The 27,756-nt window shown below is 41.8% G+C and overlaps 1 protein-coding gene across 1 annotated transcript in view; it reads right to left on the reverse strand.

The window, feature by feature from the left end:
• LOC146000079 (uncharacterized) overlaps window positions 1–27,756 on the reverse strand; it is a 284,676-nt gene that overhangs the window by 140,329 nt on the left and 116,591 nt on the right. The window lies entirely within an intron of this gene.

Consider the following 27,756-nt stretch of genomic DNA (forward strand, 5'->3'; position numbering starts at 1 on the left):
AAATTTATTTATTTAATTTATTTTCACCTATAACAGAGCTATGGCTTCAATTACATTTTAAAAAGTTACTATTTCAACAGCACAAAAGAAAAGATAAAAGAAGCAAACCTGCACTAATCATTGTGTAAAGAATACTAGCACAAATTTTATGCAAAACATAAATCTGAAAATGATATTTACAGAAGTATAACAAGATACATATCTTTATGCAGACATTCATAACTAAACACATATATCCAGGGTATTTCATAAGTAATAGCTCAAACTGACATAGGTGAAAATACACGATAATGGAAGCAAAAAAAACAAACCATCAAACATTGGTCTGCAAACGAACCGTTATCGAGATAATCGCGATTATGTGATTACAAGCAGCCACTGACTTCATTGTCTGTAAACGTCGTCCTAGTTGGTAAAATGCTAATAATGTGTGCGAATGTGTGGTTACAAGCTGTCATTGATTGCATTTTGTAAACACCGAGTGCTTTACTCTTTTCTCGGCTCGAGGTTTGCTCTTTGTTTACAAAAAGGAACATTTCCGAGAGGTGGCTTTCCAATCAAACAGTACATTTCCGAGGTGACGTTGTATTGTATACAATCAGTACACAGTCTAAACGTACTGTGAGAGTCACGTCAGTTATGCTAGACTGTGTAGTGAAATAGAAGCTTATACCAACGAATAGTACATTTTACCAACTAGGACGACGTTTACAAACAATGAAGTCGGTGGCGGCTTGTAATCACATATCCGCGATTATCTCGAAAACGGCTCGTTTCCAGACACATGTTTACTGAGACTTTTTGCTTCTATTATCGTGTACTTTCACCTGTGTCAGTTTGCGTTATTACTTTTTAGAACTCTGCATACTCATATACGTGGAGGAATCAAAAAAGTAATGCCATATTTATGACCCAGAGAGTAAAGTGCAATCGATGAATGGCGCCATATAGGTTCTCCACGTCCCTAATATTAATGTCTGCAAGATCAACGCAGAAAGTGATGACATGGTGCAGACAACAAACTCCAGAGTTTTGCCAACATGGATTTGTCACTTGGGTTCAACGTTTCCAGTAGTGTAAACCTATTGTTTCTACCTCATCCTTGTAGGTATGAATAGTATTTAACCTCAGTTATGACATATTATGATGATTTTGATAATTTTTTTATGGATTTTATTGCGTCCGACGATGTTCTAGCCCTATTTTTTGCTCAAGCTCATTTTTGGAACCTCATCTTTGTAGGTATGCCATGATCGTACGTAATATAACTAAACCTATTCACTTTTTACAGCCTTTTACGGGTTAAAATAAACTACAAAGTGTAAAATGGTTGTTTCTATGTTATCCTTTTAGGTGGGCCTAGTATTTAACCTCAGTTGTGACATATTTTGATGATTTTGATGATTTTTTTATGGATTTTATAGCATTTGACGATGTTCTAGCCCTATTTTTTGCTCAATCTTATTTTGGGGCCTTATTTATGTAGGTGGGGCCCTCAACATAAACGTCTACGATGTATTTGGGGGCCTTATTTATTTTTGTACGTGGGGGGTAATCAGCGTAAACGGCTACGATGTATTTTTTATGATGTGTGAGCCCCTTTTCACGATGTATGTCGTGGCCTTTTTACAATGGGTTCAATGCCCCACTACTTTTGGAGGTCACAGTGGGGGCTCGCAGTTATAGAACTCGTCGAGCAATAGCAGATAAAACAAGCATCGTTTTCCTACAGCCCATAGTTTATGAATTACGAAACATCTTAGAAATTACATCTTGAAATTTTAATCTAAAATAACTCGGAACCAGCAAGCAATATTCATCATAGGTTGTAGAGTACCTCTAATTTTTTATCGAATGCTATTAATATTTTCGAATTAAGGTCAAAACTAAGCCAGCAAATCAAGTTTCTTAAAAAATAAAAAATGTATATATTTCCGAAACTTGAGGGGATGGAATTAATTTTGTTTGCTAGTCGAGAAGTTTTGTCAAACTCTATCCAACAAACCTATAATTATCATTCTAGCTCAATTAGGAGCCAAGAGAATTAATGTCTTATAAAACGTCTTAAGATATTTGTCTTAAGAAAAGTTTCTTGACAGACCGGAAGCCGACTTTCTTAAAGATTAAGATATTTGTCTTAAGACATTTTATAAGACGTTGAGTATCTCGACTCCTATGGGAGCTAGAACCATGTAACTTTGGTCTATGTATATACTAGTGCTTTTCCAACATGTTCACCCACCTTAGAACCTTCACAGATAAAAAAGTAAAGTTTCCCCTATGCACATGTATAAATTTAAACTCCAATCCACCAACATTCTCATTATCAAACTGATTTTTTACCTTCCCAAAGCTTTTTTAGCACTCCATTCACACACCTCCACTGTAGACCTCATGGTAAGTGAACTGGGCAATAAAATTCAGTCAGTTATTTCATTTGCACATAGCTGTTTTTGTTGTTTTTTTGCTTATTTTTCTCCGTTTTTTAGAGATATTCGATATTTCAAGTGACCAAAAAAAAACAATAACAGAGCCATCTATGTGGAAATGTTGTAACTCGATGAATGCTTGAGGGGGACAAGTCATTTTTTTTCTGTACGTCAACATTTTAACTCTTTTTGCCAGTGAATGGGTTAGGTGACTTGCAACGACGAAGGCCTTCTAACAGTACTTAGCTTATGCCGGCGTAATTTGCTAAAATATCTTTAAATTTGCATATTTCTCATACCGCCGTATCTTATTATATTAGACCTCTTCAAGCAAATTGCTAATTAGTGAAAATTAATTGAGCACCAACAGAAAAAGAGGTGCTAATAGGGGCAAGTATACAGTGATATGAGAATATACGAATTGTCGATTTCTTCGATTCAGACAGATGGATCGAATTGAAACTGGGATATTTTGCATTTTTTTATATGATAGCTAAAAAACAGAGATTTTGATTGGCTAATAATTTATACGTGGTGTTTTCTGATTGGTTTAAGTAAGCAAGATTGCTATTGGCTCTATAAATCTATATAAGTCAGAGCACAGTGCTGATTTCTCACCTTTGCTGGATCGGCAGAAGAACCCACATCGCGGGGATAGAACCTGAACAGGCTCAACCAAAGTATAGGAGACTAGATGCATATAATTTGGAGGAAAAACCCAAGTAAGGTCATAGAGTTTTCATAGGGAATAGTATTATCAGGTTGAATTTTAAGTTGGTGATATCCCATCAAATTTTATATAAATAACATATCTGAAATTTCTGTCGTTTGTTTGCTTATATTTTAAAGCATATAAAAAAAATGGAATCACCTACGTGTTTTACTTGTAAGAATGACAAGATCGAATGTGTCACTTGTGAGAAACTAATTTCAAAGAATAATTTATCGATACATAAGACAAGGTGTAACGGAGCAAATCGTTTGTGATCTTCTAAAGCCTGTGCTCAATGTGGAAAAGAAATTAGCATTCAAAATCTAAGTAGACATTTGAAAATTTGCAAACCATCGACCGGAGAAGGAACATTGAAAAGAAAAATAGATTATTCTGAAGCTGAAGCTTCTGCTCCAAAACAAATTAAATTAAATAATAAATATAAACCAGTTAGGTCTGCATTTAATGGTCGACTTCAGGATTTATCATTTACGTCGGAAGCAGGCATTCCTGGTTTCTTGAGTGAAGCAAAAACTTTTGTACTGAATACTTTGAAAAGTAATCTTGAAAATAATTCCATAAAAGTATACGTTGATTTATGTTCCGAATATGAGAAAGTCGATGGTACAACTAAAGTTTTTTATCATCGTACCACAAACCAGGCTCTTTATTTGGCAGATGTTGAAAATTTGGACGAGTTTTACTCTAATCTGTCAAATGAGCTGATTATGAAACATGACACAGATATGGAATTCCATATAGTAACAAAAAAGTTCTAGGTATATTTAAAGACGAGTGTAACGGTGACATCATTCTCGAGTTTGCCGGTTTGCGTTCCAAAATGTATACATTTAGAACTGAGAGCAGCATCACGTAGAAAGCTAAAGATGTTGGTAAAAATACTGTACAAAACAAACTTTCATTTCAAGACTATATTGATTGTGTGAACGAATTGAAGAATCAGCTACGATTGGAAAAAAGAATCCAAAGTGTAGACCATGTGATTACAACAAACAAAGTTAGGAAAGTAGCATTAGATCCATATGATGATAAAAGATGTATCTTGTCTTGTGGTATCCACACGTTGCCTTGGGGGCACTATCGTTTAAATAGTAGTAAGAAATGCATACAATGCACTTAAAGAAAACATCATACACATACAAAAAATCAATTATTATATCATACAAAAAAACGGCTGGCAAATATTTCTATCAACACAAGCATATAAAGTAACCATGCCTATGAACCTGTTTGGCTTCAGGAAGCAAGCTATGGAAGTGCTCGTCCAGCCTAAGTCGTCGTCGAGCTTCAACGAACTCCTGCATTCCATGTTATCTAAACTTAAAATCTGTTAATTATACACTTGATTAGCATTCTGACCCAGTACGACGAGGATATGGGCAAAATTTTCTATGTATTCAACAACAACTTGAAATATTACCAGTTCCTCATCTCTGACAAATTTAAGTTCAACATCAATCCCGAGAACAAAGGGGAGGCCAAGGTTTCCTCTGGCAAGAACATCTATCGCATCAAGCATGATAGGATGGATGCGACTACAACGTACGGTGTATCTTCTGGCGATCGCCTGTACGTGGAGCTCTTGGACGACTATGATAAACTCATTCCTCTTTTTATAGAAATGAAAATCACCTACCCTATAATAAATAACCATAGCAACAATGCCTAACGATATTTTTGGTTACAGCAAGCGCGATGATCACAGCGACGAGCTTCTCATCATTGACGTCAGGGTCAAGAAGCTGCGAAGCGACCTGCAAGCTCTGCAGTCCACGCTCAACTCCAGCCTCCAGTCAGAGATAGCTAGCCTGCACTCTCAGTGCCTGGACCCCGTACTCAAGATCGACGCAGAGCTCAAATCGCTGCTGCAAAAATACACCGACCTCGTGTCAATAGACAAACTCGAGAACCTTGCACTGAGTGTAGGCAAGCTCCAAAACGAACTTGTGAAGCTGCTGCAAACGCAGACCTCCGATGTGGAACAGCTGAAGCGACACTTGCAAGACCAAATTAGCACCATCCTGACTGAACTGCAAACCATTATCCAGAGCATCAAGACTCAAGATGACTACGATCGCGTGAACGCCAGTATTGCCAAATTGCGTGAACAGTTTCAATCATTCGAAATTCCTACGTTGGAAAGCATCAAGGCTGAGCTTCAAACGGACGCTTTGCATGCAGCCATCAACGAAGTTAAAACAAAACTCAAAACGCTACAGGACTTCATCGACAATCTACCTTCGTCCAGCGAGCTGAACGCCATTGCCCGTAGCGTGGCCAACATAAAACTCCAACTTGAGACCTACGAGGATTTCGGGAAGCTGCAAGGCACCATAGCCCATATTGAGGATGCTCTCGCCGTCATCAAAAATGATCTGGCAAACGTACACGAAGCACTGGAATCCAAACTGCCTGGCGTCAGGGATACTCTAGCCAGCGTCCAACAGCAGATCACCAAGTTGGAAAATATAAACACTGAATCAGAGCTGTCACATTTTCATCACTTGATCGACGACATACAGACTAAGTTGGAAACTTTGCAACAACCCACCACCACCCAGGACCACATAACACAATTACAAGAAGGCATATGCGCTGCTGCTGCTGCCTCCGAGTTGGATGCGGTGAAAAAAGTTTTGGAGTCGCTCCAAAACACGTTGGCCACCCTGCCTACCTCGCAGGAAGTGAAAAGCGTGAAGAAGGCTCTCAACTTAATACTCAAATCCGACGACATCAAAAACATCCAAACCGAAATTGAATTGCTTCGGGAGTCTATTGCAACCTTGCCTACCAACCAGAACATCAGCGAGCTACATGGCTTGTTTGCGGAAATTAGAACCCAGGTCCACGACCTCGCAACCCAGAGCTACAAGTTAACACTCGTGGAAAGTCTACAGCACATTATCGCCAATGTGAAAGAACAAATTGGCAGCATCGAGGCAAGCCAGGAATCGGCCTTAGCCAATTTCAGCACCCAACTACATGAGTTAAACAAAAAATTCAAGAGGCTTATTGTCGATATAAAGATCAAGCCTGTCTATTACACTGTTGTTCATGCTATCGAGGAACACCTGGAATCGGTGAACGGCAGATTGAAAGATGTGGAGAGCGAGGTTCGAACCAATGTAAACACCCTGAACGCCAGCATCGACAATCTTAAGTCCACTGTTGTCATCGAACTGTACAGCATTCCAAACAGGGATGCCCTTCAATCCAGGTTCCAAACTCTACATGTTGATTCCTGCAAAAGCCTATCACCAATTTTTCCTTGCTGGCACACTTCAGTTCGTCAAGATGTCCTACTGGTCTTTGCCTCATGCAACCCACTACCCAACCATGACCGTAACGAACATCGGTGACGAGCCTAAAATAAGAGGAGTGGAGTTGGTCGATTTCACCCACCCCAAAAGTCGTGAGACAGCCTATGCCGAAGATGTCACTGAAATTATTGACATAGAAATAGGTGGCAAGTTGTACATAGAAAACCCGGCATTATCTGCGGCCAGAAATCCCATCCAAGCTATATTCTTATTTTCACACAATGTCTAGGCAGGCTATTGTGAAGGAGCTGCACAAACCTCCACGGCGAAATTACCAAAGGCATTGACGACCTGTGGCAAGCTGACCTTGTGGAAATGAGCAGTGGCAACTTGAAAAATTTACATAAAATCAACAAGGGATACGAGTATCTTCTCACCGTAATAGACACATTTTCAAAATTTGCGTGTTTTTTACCCCTCAAGGTAAAAACAGGAACTTGTGTAGTGGAAGCATTCAAAACTATTTTCAACGAAAGTGGCAGGCGACCTCGATGTCTTCAAACAGACAACGGAAAAGAATTCTACAACTCTGTGTTTCGGCAATTTATTCAAAAACAAAATATTCAACAATACTCCACCTTTAGTCACATCAAACCCATCATTGTGGAACATTTCAACCGAACTCTCAAAACACGCATGTGGAAACAATTCACTCGTCAGTGGACTTACAAGTGGCACGACATGCTTCCGGAACTTGTTAACAGCTATAATCACAGTTTCCATCGCACGATAAACATGAAACCAGCTGACGTCAACAAATCTGAGGAGGAGCGTTTAATTTCTACGGTTTATTGTCCAAAGTAAAAATTTACAAGCATGAAACCGAAATACAAAATTGGAGATCAGGTGAGAATCAGTCAAGTTAAGCGTGCGTTCGAAAAAGGCTTCACTAAAAATTGGAGTACGGAACTTTTCACCATAGTTCGAGACTTACCCGGAAACCGTCACACATATATAATAAAAGATAATCGCGACGAAATTCTGAAAGGAAGATTTTACGAAGAGGAACTTTCTAAAACAAAATACCCCGACACGTAGCTTATTGGAAAAGTATTACGTAGAAAAGGTGACAAACTGTTGGTGAAATGGTTGGGACTCGAGGAAAAAAGTTGGATAGACGCAAACGAGGTGATTGTGTAACGGGTGTTTGGGATGTGGTACGGGGACTGCCAGATTTTCCATCGGAACGTCAGGATAGGAAAAAAGGGGAGCTTCTACCCGACAACATACGCTGCCTCATTGTTGGACCTTCTGGATGTGGAAAAACAACGTTACTTTTTGATAATTTTCTTCTTGCACACAACTGGTTAAACTGGAAGAACAGGCACCTGTATGTTTTCTCCAAAAGTTTGGAGCAAGCGAAGTATCGCCAGCTGTCGAAACTGTACGAGGGGCTAGGCATAGCTATATTTGCTTCTGAAGTAATACCTCTAGACTGCTGTCTCGAGAATTCAGTGGTGTTTTTTGACGATGTGATCATGGAGAACCAGAAAGAAATTCGCAATTTTTTTACTCAGGGTCGGCACAGAGGCATGGACTGCTTTACCTTGCTCAGACTTTTTCCAAAATCCCCAAACAGCTACTCCGAGACAATGCTAATTTTATTTGTTTGTTTCGTCAAGACTACACCAATTTAAAACACGCTTACAATGATTATGTAGGTGGGGACATAAACTACAATCAGTTTTCCAAATTTTGCTCTTCATGCTGGAACCAAGATGATTTCGGATTTGTCACAATAGACATGACGAGGAAACCCAATAACGGAAAATACAGAAACAAAATTAATAATTTTCTAAACGTTGCAACGTTACAAGAAACGTCTTGACCTATTATAAATAACTACATACAAAAAAAAAAATGAAACGCAAACTTGCAGACGACAACCTGAAGCTGTGTAGCAAAACAAAGAGCTAATCAACGAGCTTGTGCCACTCACTGCTCGAAATTATACCATACCCAAACCAATATCCAGCATTCACACTACTCCGTTCGAACTTGCTCCGGCTCCGAGACGTAAGGCCCTAGGCAGTACCTCTTCGGACAAGCTAGTCGACCTGGGTCCGTTTGCGAGGGATTACCTAAGAACGGGGAAATTCGAAAAAGACGAGGTATTCGGATTGTACCCGACCATGGAACATAACGAGGGTGTGGTTTGGAAAATTGGAAAATCGAAAGTCACGTTCGAGGGTGACGACGTAAAAGTTAATTTGGGCGAGAAGAACAGCTGGACTAGGTATCCCGGCACCGTGGGACTGTGGGAACTTATCACTAAGAAGCAACCTAAAGATTATACAGACGAGGATTACCAAAGTTACGCAGAAATTTTGATCAAGACGGACGCCCTGTACCAAAATAACGATGCAACACAGAATCGCGTGAAATCTAGCAGTGGAGAAAAGTACAGGAACGTCATGAAGCCAATATGGACCCAGCTCAAGACTGGCAGCGGTGTCAAACTCTACAATACCCTACCTAAAGAGTTTGTTTTGGGTAGACGACGTAAGGAAGCTTGTGGACCGTTTGCTGGTTATCGCAGGCGAAGAAAATGCAGGCAATCACAACTTCCACGACGAAAAGGTGGGCATCAAGGACATGATTAGCACCAAGCTTAGCAACTTCATTGTCAACGACAGCAAAGGTATAGAGTATCTCATCAAAATCATCAACACCCTGCCTCCCAAATTCTGGAATGTGGCCGAGGGTCGAGGTCTCGTGAACGATATTATCAACAAGCTACCCTTCGAGATGCACCTGCCAGGTTATCAGTACTGCGGTTCGGGTACCAAACTCGAACAGCGACTGGAGATAGGAGACAAGTGAGTGAACCCACTGAACGCAGCATGCAAGGATCACGACATATCTTACAATACTCACACAGATCTCGACGCACGTCATGATGCCGACAGGAAGTTGGAGCTTGCAGCTTTCGGGAGACTCGTCAGCAGAGATGCCTCGCTAGGTGAATGGAATGGGTTGCCGCATTGGGTACAACCATCGCCATGAACAGAAAACAAAAATTGGGGTGGGGATTGTAACTAAATAACCCTTGTGAAAAACAGCAACTTGTATAACCAACCTATTAGGAGGCAAAGCCTTACCCTTCCACGATATATAAATAACATACTATCACCATGAAGCCCAAAGGTGTTTTTTACCAAATACCCTACGCAAACCTCAAGTCTCTCGGAGCTCTTGATGGATTTCTTACCAAAAAGCAGCGCGAGAAGAAACATTCCTGCTTGGCAAAAGGTCATGGAATGAAATTGCTGCTCAGCATTCCTCAGTTGAGGAGGTTACAAGGTTCGCGAAAGCAGCAGAAGACTGGCGGTTTCATATTCAGCATCCCGGCTATCTTGGTAGCATTGGGCGCTGTAGGCAGCTTGGCAGGAGGCAGTTCCAAGACCGTCATCGTTGCAAAAAAGAACAAGGCCGAGTTAGAAGAGCAGAAACGCCACAACCTGGCTATGGAGTAGAAGGGGAAAGGTGTGACCAAAAAGCGAAAAAACAACCTCGAAGCTCTAAAAAAGTTTTAAAAAAGAAGAGCACCTGTCCAACTTCGATATTGAATCTTTGATCGAATCGTTGGGGGTCAAGCACTTCAGGGGCGTTTTCATGTCTGATTCTCTACCTTCTGTTGTGAAGAAAAAAGAGTGTTGCGTGGTTAACCTGGACAGTTACGAAAATCCAGGTACACATTGGATATGCCACCTCAAACCCAACAACAACAAAGCATTTGTTTTCGATTCGTTCGGAGGCATACCACCTGCTGGGTTTGTAAAGTATCTCACTGTTGCCAACCTCTACTACAATGACGAACGTATTCAGGGTTTCAGCGATGTGAACTGTGGCCATCTCTGCGTTTCCATGCTTGTCTTCCTCTCGCAATTAAATAACCCAAAAATCGAGGATTTCCAGAAAGCATTGTGGCACCTAAAGCACTATGGGAGTATTCCATCTCACAAGCGAGACTTCGCTTCTGAAACTCCCATTGCATGACGATATCATCTATCCTAAATCTATTGCTCATCGTGCATTCTACAGCATGTACCTGATACCTAATGTGACGGTACACAACAATACCATCAAAATTGGCAGCGATAAAATCAGCATCACCCCTGGCCAGTACAATCTGTCTACCTTGCAGGCTCAATTGCCAAGAAGTGTACTGCTGTCGCAAAATTCTGAAACTCACAGGGTGCAACTGGTGTCTGCCACGGAAACCGTAGACCTCGGTACCATCGGATAGCTTTTGGGATTCGAGAACAACACAAAGCTCGAACCTGGCATCAAGCACATCGGTGCTAACATTCCTAAATTTTTAGCCAGCGACACTCTGAACATACATTGCAATGTGTCAGAAAGTATGATCACCAAATCCTCGGACGCCATCCCAGGGAGTCACAAGCAGACAGGTATTATCGATACGTTCAAACCAAACTCTGAGTTCATGGAGCCATTTATCTACACACCCTCCCCACCGATATACTTTCCTGTATCTCGTAATCGCATAGACAACATAGAATTGGCAATTTCCAACGAGAAGGGAGAGGTGGTTGATTTTGCAGGAGCCACGACCACTGCCGTCGTGGAGATTAACATATAATAAATAACCATCATGGAGCAAATCGAAAGTTGCGAGTTGCAGTCCTTCCCTCCCAATCGTCGCACGTTTGCTAACCTCAACGAAGCGAATCGAAAGATAGAATACGACGTGGACGTCGGGGATGGATTCATTCACCCTCACAGAGCTGATTTCTATATCAAGTTTGATGTTGTTACTAGAGACAACGGCGAAGCATTCCTTGCCAATGCAAATTTAAGACTTGTAGATAATTTTGTGCCGTACCTATTCTCGCAGGTGGAAGTTAGAAAGCATGGCACCATCATCGATAGGATTGACTACCCCGGGATTACCTCTACAGCTGTGGGAACACTGAAACTCTCCAAGACCGATGCAGCATACTACCAGGCAGGGGGATTCGAAGCAGGTACAAAAATCAAAAGTCAAAGTCACACAGTACTGTTTCCCATGCGCCTGATTCCTGGCTTCTTCTCCGACTACACAGAGATTACGTGGAAGGGTGGTTTGCGCGTCACTTTTCGCAGAAGCGCCAACGACAACAATGCGCTGATGCGTTACAGCACCTTGAATGCAGACGGTTCAGCACTTCCCAACACACTAACTGATCCTGCCAAGTGCATCATCCAGTCCATGGAGCTGCGCATGTGCGTAGTGGAATACGAAACTAACTACGCTCTCAAGTACAAAGCAGACATTTTGAAGAATCCCCAACTACCCATCCAATTTTACGGTTACCAGTGCGTGCAGAAACCTGCTTCCGGCAACCATTTTGAATTTGACGTGACCACACAGTTTAACAGTAGCCGGTACGATATGCCAGAGTTTGTGGTCGTGCTCTTTCAGACAGGGGAGGACAACAACCAAGAAAAAGATTCGAGCCAGTTCGACAATTGCAAGATCAAAAACAACTACCTCAAAAATGGCAGGAACGAGATATTCCCGCGTGAGAACTACAACCTGAACATTGCAAACAACGACTAGCTGAAACTGTACGAGGCATACACAGCTTACAAGAGGGTGACCTCCGGGAATGTGGACGTGTACTACAACCCCAATAAGTTCATAGCTCGCAGACCCATGTTCGTCATCAACACATCTAAAAGAAAGCAGGTAGTTGTTAACGATCGCACCAGCATCAAGATTGTGTGCGAGTTCCACGATGCTCTGCCTGCGGACACCCTGTGCAGCGTCATCCTTATTGCAGAGAAAACTTTTGTGTATGATGTCAGGAACGAGCGAGTGACAGAGCAGTTTTAAATATGCATAGGAAATAACAAGAAATAAAAAAAGCCATGCTTGAGCGCGCAAAGGAACTCCCCTTTTGGCCCTGCACATGCCCCAAATTTTCGTCCCGTAGGACACAGCGGGAGTTAGTTCCGTTAAAAAAATATACATACTATATATTTACAGACATTGTTAATTTTTTGTATTCTTTTGTGTAGGTCAACAAAAAATTCTGTTCATTGAATATATAGTATGTATTACAAAACAAACCTGTGAAATTAATATTTTGAAAAAAATATCCCACCTCCAATCCCTCGTTTTGCATTCGAGGGCAAAAAAAAACACTAGTAAACAAATTTTTATTTTTATTTTGGGCACACAGAGCAAGTTTTACCTGTTTTCAGGCGATAGTGACCCCACGGCAGGGTATGAATCCCACATTCGGGAACACATCTCTTGTCGTCTCGTGCATCCAGAGCAATTTTCCTGACGGTGTTGGTTGTAAGTATATGTTTAACACTCTGGATTCGATACTCTTTTCGCAGAATCGGCTTTTTGGTTTCGAGGCAGTCGACGTAATCTTCAAACTTGAGTTTTCTCTGAACCACCTGCTTACCTATGCCTTTAGCTTTTTTGGTCACAGAACTCTCAGCTTGAATTGCATATGCTTTGGCACGAAGTCCAGCAAATTCTAATATAATATCCCCATCTTTTTCGTCCTTTAGTTTACCATCTACTTTTTTGTTTCGAGGCAGGATTCCATATCGATTTGGTTGGGGATAGCTCGACGTGTCGAACAAGTTAACGAGAGCTGGAATCGTGGCTATATCTTTATATGCGTTAGCCGTGTGGGCGTGATATACCAGACTGTCCGTATCTGTGTAGAGAAGATTGATGTTGTTACCATAGTGCAAGCGTAGTATATCATAATATATCTCGAACATTTCCAGCTTGCTTAACTCTAACACTGTGGCACCAACATAGACTGGTTTGTTGAGCTTTACCTCACCACGATTCATGTGTACCAAAGCAAGCTGTTTGTTGTAGATTGTTCGAAATTTAAACAGTGGGCTTGCAACAAGTTTGCGACAACGGTCGACGCTAGTAAGCAACCTTATGTCTTCACGATTTCGCGTGTTTTCCATTGTTTTACCAAATATTATATTATTCATTTCCTTAAAAAATTTGCGATCAAGTTCCGAGGTAGCAGCAGTACGATGTTTAGTATTGAGGTCGATGTATGGCTTCAACCAATTTGAATGGTTGAAAGTAAGGACTCGGTGAATTGCTGTAATCGTGACCCCTCGTTGCATCAACCACCGAAGATTTCGGTAGTGCAACCCGTAACGCTTTTTGGGTTCGAAATCCATGATGAGTTTTTTCTGCTTCGACGCAGGTGGACACTTGAATTCCGATGCTGGTGGGAGGTCGCAGAACACATCCTGCAGCTTCTCGGAAAACTCGAGGTCCACCTCGACAAAGAAGCCTTGTTCCGAGTCGTCGAAACCTTGTACGTCGAATTTGGAAGGATCAGCCCACTCAAATCCTCCAAATGGAAGTTTTTGCACCATAGAGTGCCCGTAAATATTATTAGCATCCGTGTACATGATGTAGCTGGATGGTTGAGAAGGGTCGTACCCGGTCGACATGTGTTGGTTGTTGGCGCGAGCGTACCGTTGTGACACATGGACCATGCCACCCCCGAACAAGCTTTTCCACAAAAAGCATCATGTCCACATTGGAAATAAGCTCGAGCTTGACTTTTGTTAGAAGGAGCATGGCCGCCCATGCCAGCCCGGGGAGACCGTAGAAGTATGCAGGGTCCAGCTTGTAGATTTGCATTGCATTAGCCGAAACGCTTGCGAGGAGTGTTACATCGAGTTTTAAGTAGGCATCGTGGTATTCTCCAAAATTTCGACAACCCAGCTTGAGCCACATGGACTGAGCATGCTGATATTCTTCATCGCTGATGCCCGAACCTCGTAGCCGGCTGTGAAACTTAGCCTGGGGAGGCAACAACTCCTCCCGGAACTTGGAAGGGTCGCTGACATACTCGTAGGGGTAGACCCCCTTACACCTGAAGAGACTAGCATCCAAGTTCGGGAAATTGGCTGAGGTAATAATTAGTTGATTGTTGTTGAGCATCCCAGCAAGAGCATCGAGGCCTGCCTGGAGAAACCTCAGGGAATCGAGAAACCGAAGTTCTATGCCTTGCACCCATTTTGAGATGGCAATGTAGTGCTCCTCATTTTGTGCAACAATATTAACGCGTGCATCGTCGTATCCGAGATGCCTGATAAGGTGGTGAAAATCGTACCCGGAGCCGTTATGGAAGAATACGGGGACAAACCGCGGGTCCTTAGGCTTCAGGTTGCACCCGTTACACCAAGAATCAATATAGCTTCCGCTGAAGTGTTCGTGGTGTCGAACTTTCTTTTCTTTCCTACTATCAATGAATTTTTCGTTACAAACTGGACAGTGTGTAGCCTCTTCGTGTTTACGCTTTTCTTCGGGAGTTAAGTCTCGCATAGCTATAGGATCTAGCAATACTTCTCGTATCTCGTTCACTTCTACAATCATCCTCTCCAGAAAATGTTTGGCTGCATCGGGACCGCGATATACATATGGCTCAGGGGCAATTATTTGATTTCGTCGCACCACAACATAGGCAAAACTGGAGACCTTGTGAATTTGACAAGGCGTGGTAGAAGAAACTTCTGGGTTGGGTTTACAGGTGGACAGCGGTTCAAGGAAGGCCTCTAAATCTGCAATGATAATAGCAGGGTGCTCTCCCATAGCACTATGTGCCCGAAATTGCTCCACAGTACCAGGCTCGGGTAAGACTGCAATCCCAGGCCTGTTGTCGTTACAATAGCGCATGTGGCGCAAGCTTCTGGGCAGCAATGTCGGGACCTTGAATGTGTTGCTAATCTTGTGGTTTTTGATTATCGAACGTGGACAAGCACCTGCGACAGACTTCTATGCAACCATTATGCTTGTTTTTTTGACCTGAAACTAAGAGGGAGAGAGAGCGAATAAGCGTGTAATGATGGCAAGTCTCGTTCTTGATAAGTAACAAATTGATTTCTTGTACAGCTTCACCTTCCATGTCGCTCACTCGAATAGGGTATACAATATTTGTGTTCTTAGTAAGGCCGTAAACATTGATAGCTAGTTGCAGGTTTAGTAAGTTGTGTACACGGGTCTCGAATTTGTTTATGTCCGACAACTGAACTGGATAGGTAATCCCAGCCATCGCATTTTCTAATTTTGATTCGTAGGGTATGTAGTGGGTAACACGACGCGGCTGATCTTTCCAGTGGATACGATGCAGCGCTGCCAGCACCGACCAAAGAAAACATTTTGAATCGCTATTCTGGATGTTTAGAACAGCCTTCTTGACTGCAATTATTGCCGGCAGTGGAACATAACTAGACCCAGACAGTGGAACAAACTTGTTAAGACTGAATTTAAGTTTATGCGGAGTACCACACAACGAACCACCCGAGCCATCAGCCTGATGTTCTTCCTGTTTGCAAACCAGCTCCTCCAAGAATTTGTCGTAGATACTCTCGAGATTGGCAACATATGCCAAGTGCAATATTTTTGCCTTGGTATTATGGTGAAAGCTGTATTTCTCATCAGATGGTTTTTTGTATTGGCATCCCAGCGATGCTTAAAATTTAGTAGAGTTTAGAGCCAGTACATCACTTAAGATAGAAATTATCTTGGGTCGCACACTCTCTAGGAAGCTACGTACATCGCATAAGCTATCTGAGGTAAAATCAAAATCCTCTAATATATGATCAAAAGCAAACCGGCTTGCTTTTGTTGCCGACTTGACGCGTTTGGCAGATGGTAATATGTTAAAAAAATCTGCTTCAGCCTTCCTTTTGACCGAGGTCGATGGTTGCAGCACAGGGTCTCCAGTACCCTTGCAATTAGGCATATGCTTTTTGACATGCGCAATTGTAAAGTGTTTGTTACACTTAGGACACAATTCGGTTGCTGTTAAATGCTTGCCAGGCACACAGGTACGACTATGTCGTGCATAATGAGCACTGGAAATATTTTTTTTACATGTAATACAAATCTTAGTAGGACGCATATTTTTTTGGGGGGGTGTTTATTTATATATGTAGATATGCTGATGTATGATTTTTTAGATGCCGAATCCACACGTACTGTTGTACAATTACGTACAAAATGTTGTACAATTAGGTATAAAGTGCAGTACAATTAGGTACAGAGTATTGTACAATTAGGTACTGAGTGTTGCACAAATAGATACCCTCAAAAAAAGCACTACAAGAAAAATAACTACTCTTCAATCAGTCTCACAAAAACTCAACTACACTGCACAGTGTGTACAATTTTTTAAAAATCAAACAGAAAATAATTGCTACTCACCATGTAAGGCAAATCTACGAGGAACACTGCGACAGGACGTCCGTACTCTTCAAGCTGCTCTCGCAGACTGTGTCTGACTGCTCTGTGCACCCCCTTATATAACCTCGGTTTATTTATGACGTATTTTTCCTCCAATCAGAAGAGATCACGTTAAGTATGACGTATTTTTCCACCAATCAGAAGAGACCACGTTAGATATGAGTCATCATATTACGTCACAATGTTTTGCTCAATCAGAAGATATGAGTCATCACATTACGTATTTTTTAACTAATCAGAAAACACAATATCAAAAGCATTCGCCTCTAGCGCAGGCTAATTACTGCTTATATATTTACAACTTGCAACCCCTCAGATTAATGTGTAATGACTGATATATACAAGTACATAGATTCTGTTATTATTTTGAGGGGTCCTATATTGGACACACGATGGGGTCCGACATAGGGTCATCAGCTATATATAAAAAAACATCGCTCGTGGCAGTAACTTCGCAAAACTATAGTACTAATAACACAGTTGCCATATACTTGGCTATTAGCTCCATTAGGAGTAACATTTCTAATGTACTCACTTTCGAATTTGTTCTGCACCAGACGTCACTACAATGTCCTGCGACTATTTTACTCCACCACGTGCACTTTTCACACCTCACAACGGCCTACTGGTGCGAGAAAAAAAAACAGGTCTCAACTTGTTCACCACACAACAACCTTCCAAGCTACAGTTTTCCATCTCTCGCTGTTAGGTTGCAAGTGTGGGCATTATCAGAACAGGTGGGGGTCCTACATAGGGTTGGGGTCCGACTTTGGTCACTTTCTTCTTTAATATTTATTTTCATGAACACAATGTCAAGAGCATCTACCTCTAGCACAGGTCGCTTGTTGTTGCTAATAAGAGCTTATGCGAAAGCACCCCTGCTTGTCGAGCTGTAGAAGCCACAATTTTCCTAACCTAATGTCTGAAATAAAAGAAAATGTTAACTGTTTAAGGAAAATTTTTGCAAAATATCCCCCATTTGTTTCAACTTACTAGGACCCCAATTTCATAGGCTTGATCCTAGAAGTCACATGCACAGCCATGTCCTTCGTAATCGCATATGCTAGTCAGCCAGATATTATCATAGGAGAATCACATTTCACCCTATGATCCTACCCAAACTAACATTGCACAAGCTAGAAGAAACAGGGGCGGGATATTTTATGTTAATTACGGCAGCCTGTGTGCAGTGATAAGTTAATTATCAAAAGAGCGCTCTAATATATGACAATACCATTTACAATATTCCCTAACACGCAATCAACATAAGAGGTAAGATCCTATTTGTCCTTTAATACCCACCAAAACACCTAGTTTTTTTGTTTCCTCATAGATGGTGCTGACAGCGCCACCCAGCTCGAGATAGTTCCTTTCTTTACTAACAGATGGCGCCACTCTCCTCCTCCGAAAATTTTCAATAAAAAAACTTAAAATGCTAAATATCTCGAAAACGGTAAGAGATTGAGCAAAACAGACCGCGATTTTGACTTCGAAGAAACATTTTATGATAGTAGAGAATACCCATACCAAGTTTGAGCGCGCTACGATTAATATCGCTCACCCCCGAAATTTCGTCAGTGCGCCATATCTCCAGAACGGTTAGAGATAGGGCCAAAAATAAAAATAGTAATGCCCTAAAGGGTATTTCTAGATGCCACCCTTGTCGATTTAGGTAATATATACCAAGTTTGGTGGTCCTAAGTCAAAGGGGGTGGGCAAACTCCCAATTTTTTTTCTAGAAACCCCCATCGTAAAAGGCTATGGCAAGAGCCCAGTAGGTTGCCAACATTGCTTTATACACTGGAACTACATAAGGCAAACCTAAAGCAAGGTTGCCAGCTTTTTGCTTTAGGTTAAGTTAGACTAAGAAAAGTACACGAGCGCACCACTTTCGCGTTTGCCTTATGATGTTTTCCGTTAAGGTTGCAAAAAAAAGCACCACTTTCTGTTTGTGAACTCTCTTTTTATCCCTACTCCGAGACAATGTTAATTTTATTTGTTTGTTTCGTCAAGACTACACCAATTTAAAACACGCTTACGATGATTATGTAGGTGGAGACATAAACTACAAACAGTTTTCCAAATTTTACTCTTCATGCTGGAACCAAGATGATTTCGGATTTGTCACAATAGACATGACGAGGAAACCCAATAACGGAAAATACAGAAACAAAATTAATAATTTTCTAAACGTTGCAACGTTACAAGAAACGTCTGGACCTATTATAAATAACTACATACAAAAAAAATGAAACGCAAACTTGCAGACGACAACCTGAAGCAGCGTAGCTACCTGGCAAAACGGTTTAAGGGTTGGAAATCCGAGAATCGTTGAATTTACGAAGAGAAAAAGCGTCAGGACCAACCTATCATCGATGCCATCAGTGGACTTGGTAAAGAAATCAAAGATGTCACCGAGCAAAACAAAGAGTTAATCAACGAGCTTGTGCTACTCACTGCTCGAAATTATACCATACCCACACCGATATCCGGCATTCACACTACTCCGTTCGAACTTGCTCTATCTCCGAGACGTCAGGCCCTAGGCAGTACCTCTTCGGACAAGCTAGTCGAGCTGTGTCCGTTTGCGAGGGATTACCTAAGCACAGGGAAATTCGAAAAAGACGAGGTATTCGGATTGTACCCGACCATGGAACATAACGAGGGTGTGGTTTGGAAGATTGGAAAGTCAAAAGTCACGTTGAAGGGCGACGACGTAAAAGTTAATTTGGGCGAGAAGAACAGCTGGGCCAGGTATCCCGGCACGGTGGGACTGTGGGAACTTATCACTAAGAAGCAACCTAAAGACTATACAGACGAGGATTATCAAAGTTACACAGAAATTTTGATCATCACGGACGCACTGTACCAAAACAACGATGCAACACAGAATCGCGTGAAATCTAGCAGTGGAGAAAAGTACAGGAACCTCATCAAGCCAATATGGACCCAGCTTAAGATTGGCAGCGGTGTCAAACTCTACAATACCCTACCTAAAGAGTTTGTTTTGGGTAGACGACGTAAGGAAGCTTGTAGATCGATTGCTGGTTATCGCAGGCGAAGAAAATGCAGGCATCGCAACTTCCACAACGAGAAGGGGGCATCATTCACATGATTAGCACCAAGCTTGCCAACTTCATTGTCAACGACAACAAAGGTATAGGTTACCTTATCAAAATCATCAACACCCTGCCTCCGAAATTCTGGAATGTAGCCGAGGGTCGAAGTTTGGTGAACGATATTATCAACAAGCTACCCTTCGAAATGCACCTGCCAGGTTATCAGTACTGCGGTCCGGGTACAAAACTCGAACAGCGACTGGAAAGAGGAGACAAGTGAGTGAACCCACTGAACGCAGCATGCAAGGACCACGACATTGCCTATAATGCTCACACCGATCTTGACGCACGTCATGATGCTGACAGAAAGATGGAGGGAGCATGCGGCTTTCGGGAGAATCGTCAGCAGAGATGCCTCGCTAGGTGAATGGAATGGGTTGCCGCATTGGGTACGACCATCGCCATGAACACAAAACAAAAATTAGGGTGGGGATTGTAACTAAATAAACATTGTCAAAAAAAAAAAACTTGTATAACCGACCAACTATCACTTCATTGCAATAGGCAAAACAAAGATTTTTTGTTACCCTCTCACGATATATAAATAACATACTATCACCATGAAGCCCAAAGGTGTCGTTTTTCAATATACTCTACAGAAACCTCAAGTCTCTCGGAACATTAGATGGAATGCTCACCAAAAAGCAGCGCGAGACGAAACATTCCTGCTTGGCAAAAGGTCATGGAATGAAATTGCTGCTCAGCATTCCTCAGTTGAGGAGGTTACAAGGTTCGCGAAAGCAGCAGAAGACTGGAGGTTTTATATTCAGCATCCCGGCTATCTTGGCAGCTTTGGGTGCTGTAGGCAGCTTGGAAGGAGGCAGTGCCGCCATTGTCAAGACCGTCATCGATGCAAAAAAAGAACAAGGCCGAGTTAGAAGAGCAGAAACGCCACAACCTGGCTATCGAGTAGAAGGGGAAAGGTGTGACCAAAAAGCGAAAAAACAACCTCGAAGCTCTAAAAAAGTTTTAAAAAAAGAAGAGCCCCTGTCCAACCTCGATATTGAATCTTTGATCGATCCGTTGGGGATCAAGCACTTCAGGGGCGTTTTCATGTCTGATTCTCTACCTTCTGTTGTGAAGAAAAAAGAGTGTGGTGTGGTTAACCTAGACAGTTACGAAAGTCCAGCTACACATTGGATATGCTACCTCGAAGCCAACAACAACAAAGTATTTGTTTTCGATTCATTCGGAGGCACGCCACCTGCTGGGTTTGTAAAGTATCTCAGTGTTGTCAACCTCTACTACAATGACGAACGCATCCAGGGTTTCAGCGATGTGAACTGTGGCCATCTCTGCGTTTCCATGCTTATCCTCCTCTCGCAATTAAATAACCCAAAAATCGAGGATTTACAGAGAGCATTGTGGCACCTGAAGCACTATGGGAGTATTCCATATCACAAGCGAGACTTCGCTTCTGAAACTCGCATTGCATGACGATATCATCTATCCTAAATCTATTGCTCTTCGTGCATTCTACAGCATGTACCTGATACCTAATGTGACGGTACACAACAATACCATCAAAATTGGCAGCGAAAAAATCAGCATCACCCCTGGCCAGTACAATCTGTCTACCTTGCAGGCTCAATTGCCAAGAAGTGTACTGCTGTCGCAAAATTCTGTAACTCACAGGGTGCAACTGGTGTCTGCCACGGAAACCGTAGACCTCGGTACCATCGGATAGCTTTTGGGATTCGAGAACAACACAAATCTTGAACCTGGCAACAAGAACATCGGTGCTAACATTCCTAACTTTCTAGCCATCGAGACTCTGAACATACATTGCAATGTGTCAGAATGTAAGATAACCAAATCCTCGGACGGCATCTCAGGGAGTCACAAGCAGACAGGTATTATCGCTACGTTTAAACCAAACTCTGAGTTCATGGAGCCAATTATCTACACACCCTCCCCACCGATATACTTTCCTGTATCTCGTAATCGCATAGACAACATAGAATTGGCAATTACCAACGAGAAGGGAGAGGTGATTGATTTTGCAGGAGCCACGACCACTGCCGTCGTGGAGATTAACTTATAATAAATAACCATTATGGAGCAAATCGAAAGTTGCGAGTTGCAGTCCTTCCCAGCCAATCGTCGCACGTTTGCCAACCTCAATGAAGTGAATCGAGAGATAGAATACGACGTGGACGTCGGGGACGGGTTCATTCACCCTCACAGAGCTGATTTGTATATCAAGTATGATGTTGTGAAGAGAGACAACGGCGAAGCATTCCTTGCCAATGCAAATTTAAGACTTGTAGATAATTTTGTGCCATGATGAATATAAGAAAGATTTTAGTATTCTTGGAACCTATTTTCGAGGACGCTATCATTGATATGGAACATAATTGCAATCCGGCCTTCATATTCGATCGCGATGAGAGTTCGTTAACTGTTTCGAAAATATTGAAATACACTGGTATCTCTTCTTTCATATGTGCTTTGTAGCATAGTAAAGCTATTCGGCTAAAAAACAAATACTATTTATCTCCAATGGGTATTCATGAAGTGAGAATATTACGAAACTAAATCTATCTATAGTTATTTTCTGGTCTTACGGCTGACGACCTACATTCTGGCAAGAGAAGTGGGGCAATGGGAATTGACCAATCCAGAGCGATGAGAAACACAGCAGCTTGTAGAACGAGGTGCTTGCTGCACCTCCTCCTGCAACGTCGTAACTCTCGGCTCCACCACCGTTGTCTGATTGATCTGCGTCGTATTCCCCTCTCCCCACTCGCGATCAGTTTTATTCTGTCCCTCTCAAAATTAGGTCCACTTTGATTCTGCCCCCTAAAGATTAGGCTAAGTTTGATTCTGACCCTCTAAAAATTAGCCTGTTTGATTCCATTGCTAGCATGTAGGCAGTACGCCGTAATACCAGACAAGAGATAAAGTTGCTAGAATGACTAAAAGAACGTAGCGCATAAGGACTATTTTTTTATATCGTCTTGTGCAGTCATTTGAGGTAAATATTTTATCTTTAACGAAGTAAGAATATCTTTAACGACAAACGTTCTCTCTTTAATGAAGACCGAAGAACAATAACCTGTATTTAATGAAGGTTGAGGAACATAACTTTATTTTTAATGAAGACCAAAGAACTATACCCTTTTTTTGACGAAAACCAAAGAGAAACTCTTCAACATACCGAAGGACAAAACTCCATATTTGACGAGCATCCAATAAGAAAATCCTGTATTTAACGTAGATTCATGTAATATTATCCAATCTATAATGAAGATCGCACAGACTTCTTCTTGCCGCACACTCTACATTATTGTAAAATCTACAATGCATGATTCACAGGATAATTCATAAGTCCCTTAACCCTGTATGAAATATAACGGAGTAAGGCTGGGTACAAATGGTCATGATAGAAACAAGCTAGGCCAAGGGTGAACCAAAAGGTTCAAGATGGCGGCAAGTTGTAATAGTGGTGCTGATCGTCGTCCTGTGTTTCGAGAGTTTTCAGTGGTTTTTCTGGGCCTGTGTTTAATCATAGTGTACTCGTGGCTTGAGTGTAGCATTCAAAGGATTCTGATGAACTATTGCGGTGGAGATGTGCTCAGAGGAGATTTTCTTTTCCGGCACTCGCGGCGACACGTGTGCGTGTCTCCGCCATGGCTTCGCCCAGCAGCAGGGAACAACGCTCGGCAGGTAAGGGGACCCCGGTCCGGTACTTTCACCTCCTGTGCATGGCCTTGATCTGCGGGGACATACATGTGAATCCGGGGCCTGTGAAAACGGTGGCAAATTTCTCTGTGTATTACCAAAATACACAGAGCATTAAAAATAAGCTTGGCGACTGTGCAATTTTTACGTGTGAACTCATGGCATATGACTGCCTAATTTTTACTGAAACGAGGTTGAGAAAAAAAACGTTTGTGACAGTGAGCTGCCATTCGCAAGCCATTTCACCATATATCGGAACGATCGTGCGACTCGTGGTGGGGGCGTTATGATCTGTGTTAACTCAAAATGGCCAAGCAAAGTACGCCACGACTTAAAACTTAACTGTGAAATACTGTGGGTGGAAGTTTCAGTGACCGGTGCCAAGAAGCTTCTCCTTGGCTCTTACTATGGGCCACATAAAAACAGTCCTTTGTTCCTCCTCGAAGAATGTCGAGATTCTTTGCTTTCGGCAGTTGCCCTGGGAGACGTTGCGCTTTTCGGCGTCTTCAACCTCTCAATTGACTGGCAAGACCCTGTGAATGGAACAGCGAAGTGTACGAACGACGCATGGTTTATTGAAACTTTCATCTGTGGTTTAAACCTGAAACAACATAATTTGTTCAACACCAGGAAGGACAGCAACCTGGATTATGTTCTGTCCACCCTAAACGATATTAGTATCACGCCACGTAAGAACCTCCTGACCTCCGACCACGACAGTTTGGATGTTTCTATTCTCATCCCCCCACCCCCTAGAAGAGGTCATCGCCCCTCCAACCAGAACAAACGCTACCTGTGGAACCGAGCGCCGTGGGAGGACATAAGACTTTCCCTCGACTCCTTCCCCTGGTGCATCTTGGAAGACGGGACCGTCGACGAGGCAGCTGACCTATTTACAGGTGTCATTCAAGCAGCAGTGACGGACCACGTGCCTACAGGGAAAATATCTTCTCGTAGATTTCCGTGTTGGTTCGACTCCGAAGTGCGGGATGTACTGGCCAACAAGACACGAGCATGGCAACTTTGGAAGGGCTTCCCGAGTGAACACACGCAGAATACCTTTGCGGCTCTGCGACGACACTCAAAGTATCTCCTTCGAAAAAAATATAAGGAACATATAGACAATATCACTGCAACAATCCCAGAAAACCCAAAAAAGCTTTTTTAATCTAATAAACTCAAGGAAAAATAACAGTAGGATTCCAGCTGAAATTACGCATGATAGTGAAAGTGCGATAGGGGACCGATGGGCGGAACTCTTCAATGCTTATTTTCATGGTAACTTCTGCCCCCCGTCTTCCCTTGCAGCGTTGCCAAACGTAAGATCAGTCTGTTCCTCCTCCCTAACCACCTTGTCACAACACCCGATGAGGTGAAGGATCAATTGTCGTCTCTTTCAGTTCACCGTGCCCTAGGACCGGACGATATCAACACCATATTCCTCAGGAAAACTGTGCAATCCCTGTGCTATCCCCTCTCCATTCTCTTGAACAGATGTTTTTCGGAAGGCATCTTTCCTCATGCTTGGAAACAAGCTAACATCACACCGATTCACAAAAGTGGTAACAAAAATTTTGTTTCATCTTACAGACCGATCTCCTTACTCTCTCCTCTGTCCATCATCTGTGAAAAAGTAATCAAAGACAGACTACAAATTTGTTTCTCCGTACTTAAGCTCTAAGCAACATGGTTTTCTTCCTGGTAGCTCCTGTCTCACAAACCTGTCTGTTTTACTCCCACATGCTATGGAATGCATTTCAAATAATTCACAATTAGATGTAATATACTTTGATCCGGCCAAAGCCTTTGATACTGTTAGTCATCGTCTTCTGATTCACAAATTATGCAATAGATTCAACATTCATGGCAAATTTCTCACCCTTCTCACAGACTACCTTAGCGATCGCCAACAACGTGTTGTTCTTCGTGGAACTGTTTCTAACTTTCTTCCTGTCCTCTCTGGAGTTCCACAGGGTAGTGTTCTAAGACCTCTCTTGTTCATATTATTCGTCGATAACCTTGCCGAACATCTCACAGCTCCCTCTAGAAATTACCTTCTTTTCGCAGATGACTGTAAAATTTTCAGGGAAATCTCCACTTCCGACGATACTCATCTTCTTCAGAATGACATAGCAACATTTACTTCCTGGTGCCTGACATGGGGCCTTACATTACATCCTGACAAGTGTACTACTCTCACTATCTCTCTCAAGAAGAATCTGTTAAAGTCATCTTACTCCATCTCTGGCAATAACATCAAAGCAGTATCCTCTCACAAGGACCTAGGCATTGTTTTCGACCAAAAGCTCACATTTGAGGAACATATTTTATGCACCACAAAAAAGGCCATGCGTCTCTTAGGTTTACTCTACCGTTTCACTGAAATTAGTGACATCTCAGCCCTCACTTTGTACTTCAAATCATTCATCTCCCCAATAATAGAATACTGCTCTCCCGTCTGGTCCATGGCATGTCCCACTCACCTCTCCAGATTCGATTCAGTCTTTCACTTCTTCCTAGCTATAGTCCGTCACAGGGTTCCCTCATTACGCAATTTTTCATCTCCGCATCTCTTGTCTTTTCTAAACTTACAAACTGCTTATCAGCGACGTTTGCAGAATGATTTCAGTTACTTATACAAAATTGTGAATGGCAAAATCCGCTGCAACACACTCCTTGAGGAATTCCACTTTAGAGTACCTATGCGCACAACTCGCAATACAAGGTTATTTTATACTAAAAAACCTAGACTCGAAATTCAAAAAAGATCTCTCTTTTATAGACTTGCAGCACAATACAATGATCTCCCCTCAAGTATTGATATATTTTCCTCCGAGTTTGCCTTTCGGTCTTCTATCAGAAGAAATACTTGTAATTAATATCACATTTATTTTTTTTTCATTTTCTATTCACTTTTATGTTGTTTTGTTACCCTTAATTATTTCTTATTTATTTTTTTTTTTATTTTTTTTTTTTTTTTTATTTTTATGCTTATTATAATTATTGCCTTCTCATTGTTGACAATTTCAGTGTAAAATGGCCACCTGTGCTGTATCTGAAATTTTCTCAAATAAATAAATAAATAAATAAATTGGTGTGATCCAAGCGGACTTCTCCCATATTGAATTCAACTCAAATATTTTAGATGGGAAGGGGTGATGTGTTCAAATGAGGCTACAATTTTACGAGAAATGCAATGGTGAAGTTTCTTTCAATGCTTCAGGAAAACGTTTTGACAATATCTAACACGTACAAAACCTGCTGAAAATGTTGTCCTTGTTTCTGAATGCACATTCGTAGGCGTCTCTTGCACGCACGCAGAATATTCCGCAACGTAGCAGGTGGGATAGCATTGCAAGCAGAAACTATGCGTTCTTGCAGATGGTCAATACAACGGATTTTCACAGCATATACAATTCCGTTCACATGTCCCCACAGGTAAAAGCCTAATGGTATTAGGTCAGAGGAACGTGGGACCCATTCCAAAGGTCCCGTATGCCAATCCATCGTCCGGGAAATTGAGCATAAACAAACTCTCTGGCAATGTTTCCGTAATGTGGTGGTTCTTCCGTCCTATTTAAAGATCTCCGGAAAAGTACCATCCTCTTTAAGTAAGGATCCGTAACATACTGTTAATGCTGAAGTTTATACGGGTGCCATTTGTGCAAGATCCGAACCATTGATGGTTGACTAACACCCATTGGATATATATATATATATATATATATATATATATATATATATTTAAACATACAGGGTGTCGCAAAACTCTTTCAACAACGCTTGGATGCTGGTAGATATCATAAAAACAAGCAAGTAACTTTTCCCTATAAAGTTTACGTCGAAAGCGTTTAGTTTCTGTGCTATAAGCGCTTGAAAACAACAACTTGGGAGTTTTGCCTGAGAAAAATCCAAAACATTAATGATACTTGCGATGTTGTAAGAAGCATTGACAGTATTTATAAACTGACTGTAAGCCTTGTTGTGTGTGTGTGTGTGATTTCTTATCTATACATTTACAAGACATACAAGCACGTAGGTTCAAATTAACAAGTAGTTGTATTGGTACTATTATAAACCCAAGAAAGGAAGAGCTCCCCTCAAGCAGAATTGGCTATACTTAAAACAAGCTCAACATGCCCATATGAGCTTTTTGCTCAAGTGTAGAACCCTGCCTAATCCAAGATTTTTGTAAAAAAGCCCTCATGGATTC

The sequence above is a fragment of the Lepisma saccharinum genome, chromosome 16 (assembly GCF_977018435.1).
Source record: "Lepisma saccharinum chromosome 16, izLepSacc3.1, whole genome shotgun sequence".
NCBI classification, from domain to species: domain Eukaryota; kingdom Metazoa; phylum Arthropoda; class Insecta; order Zygentoma; family Lepismatidae; genus Lepisma; species Lepisma saccharinum.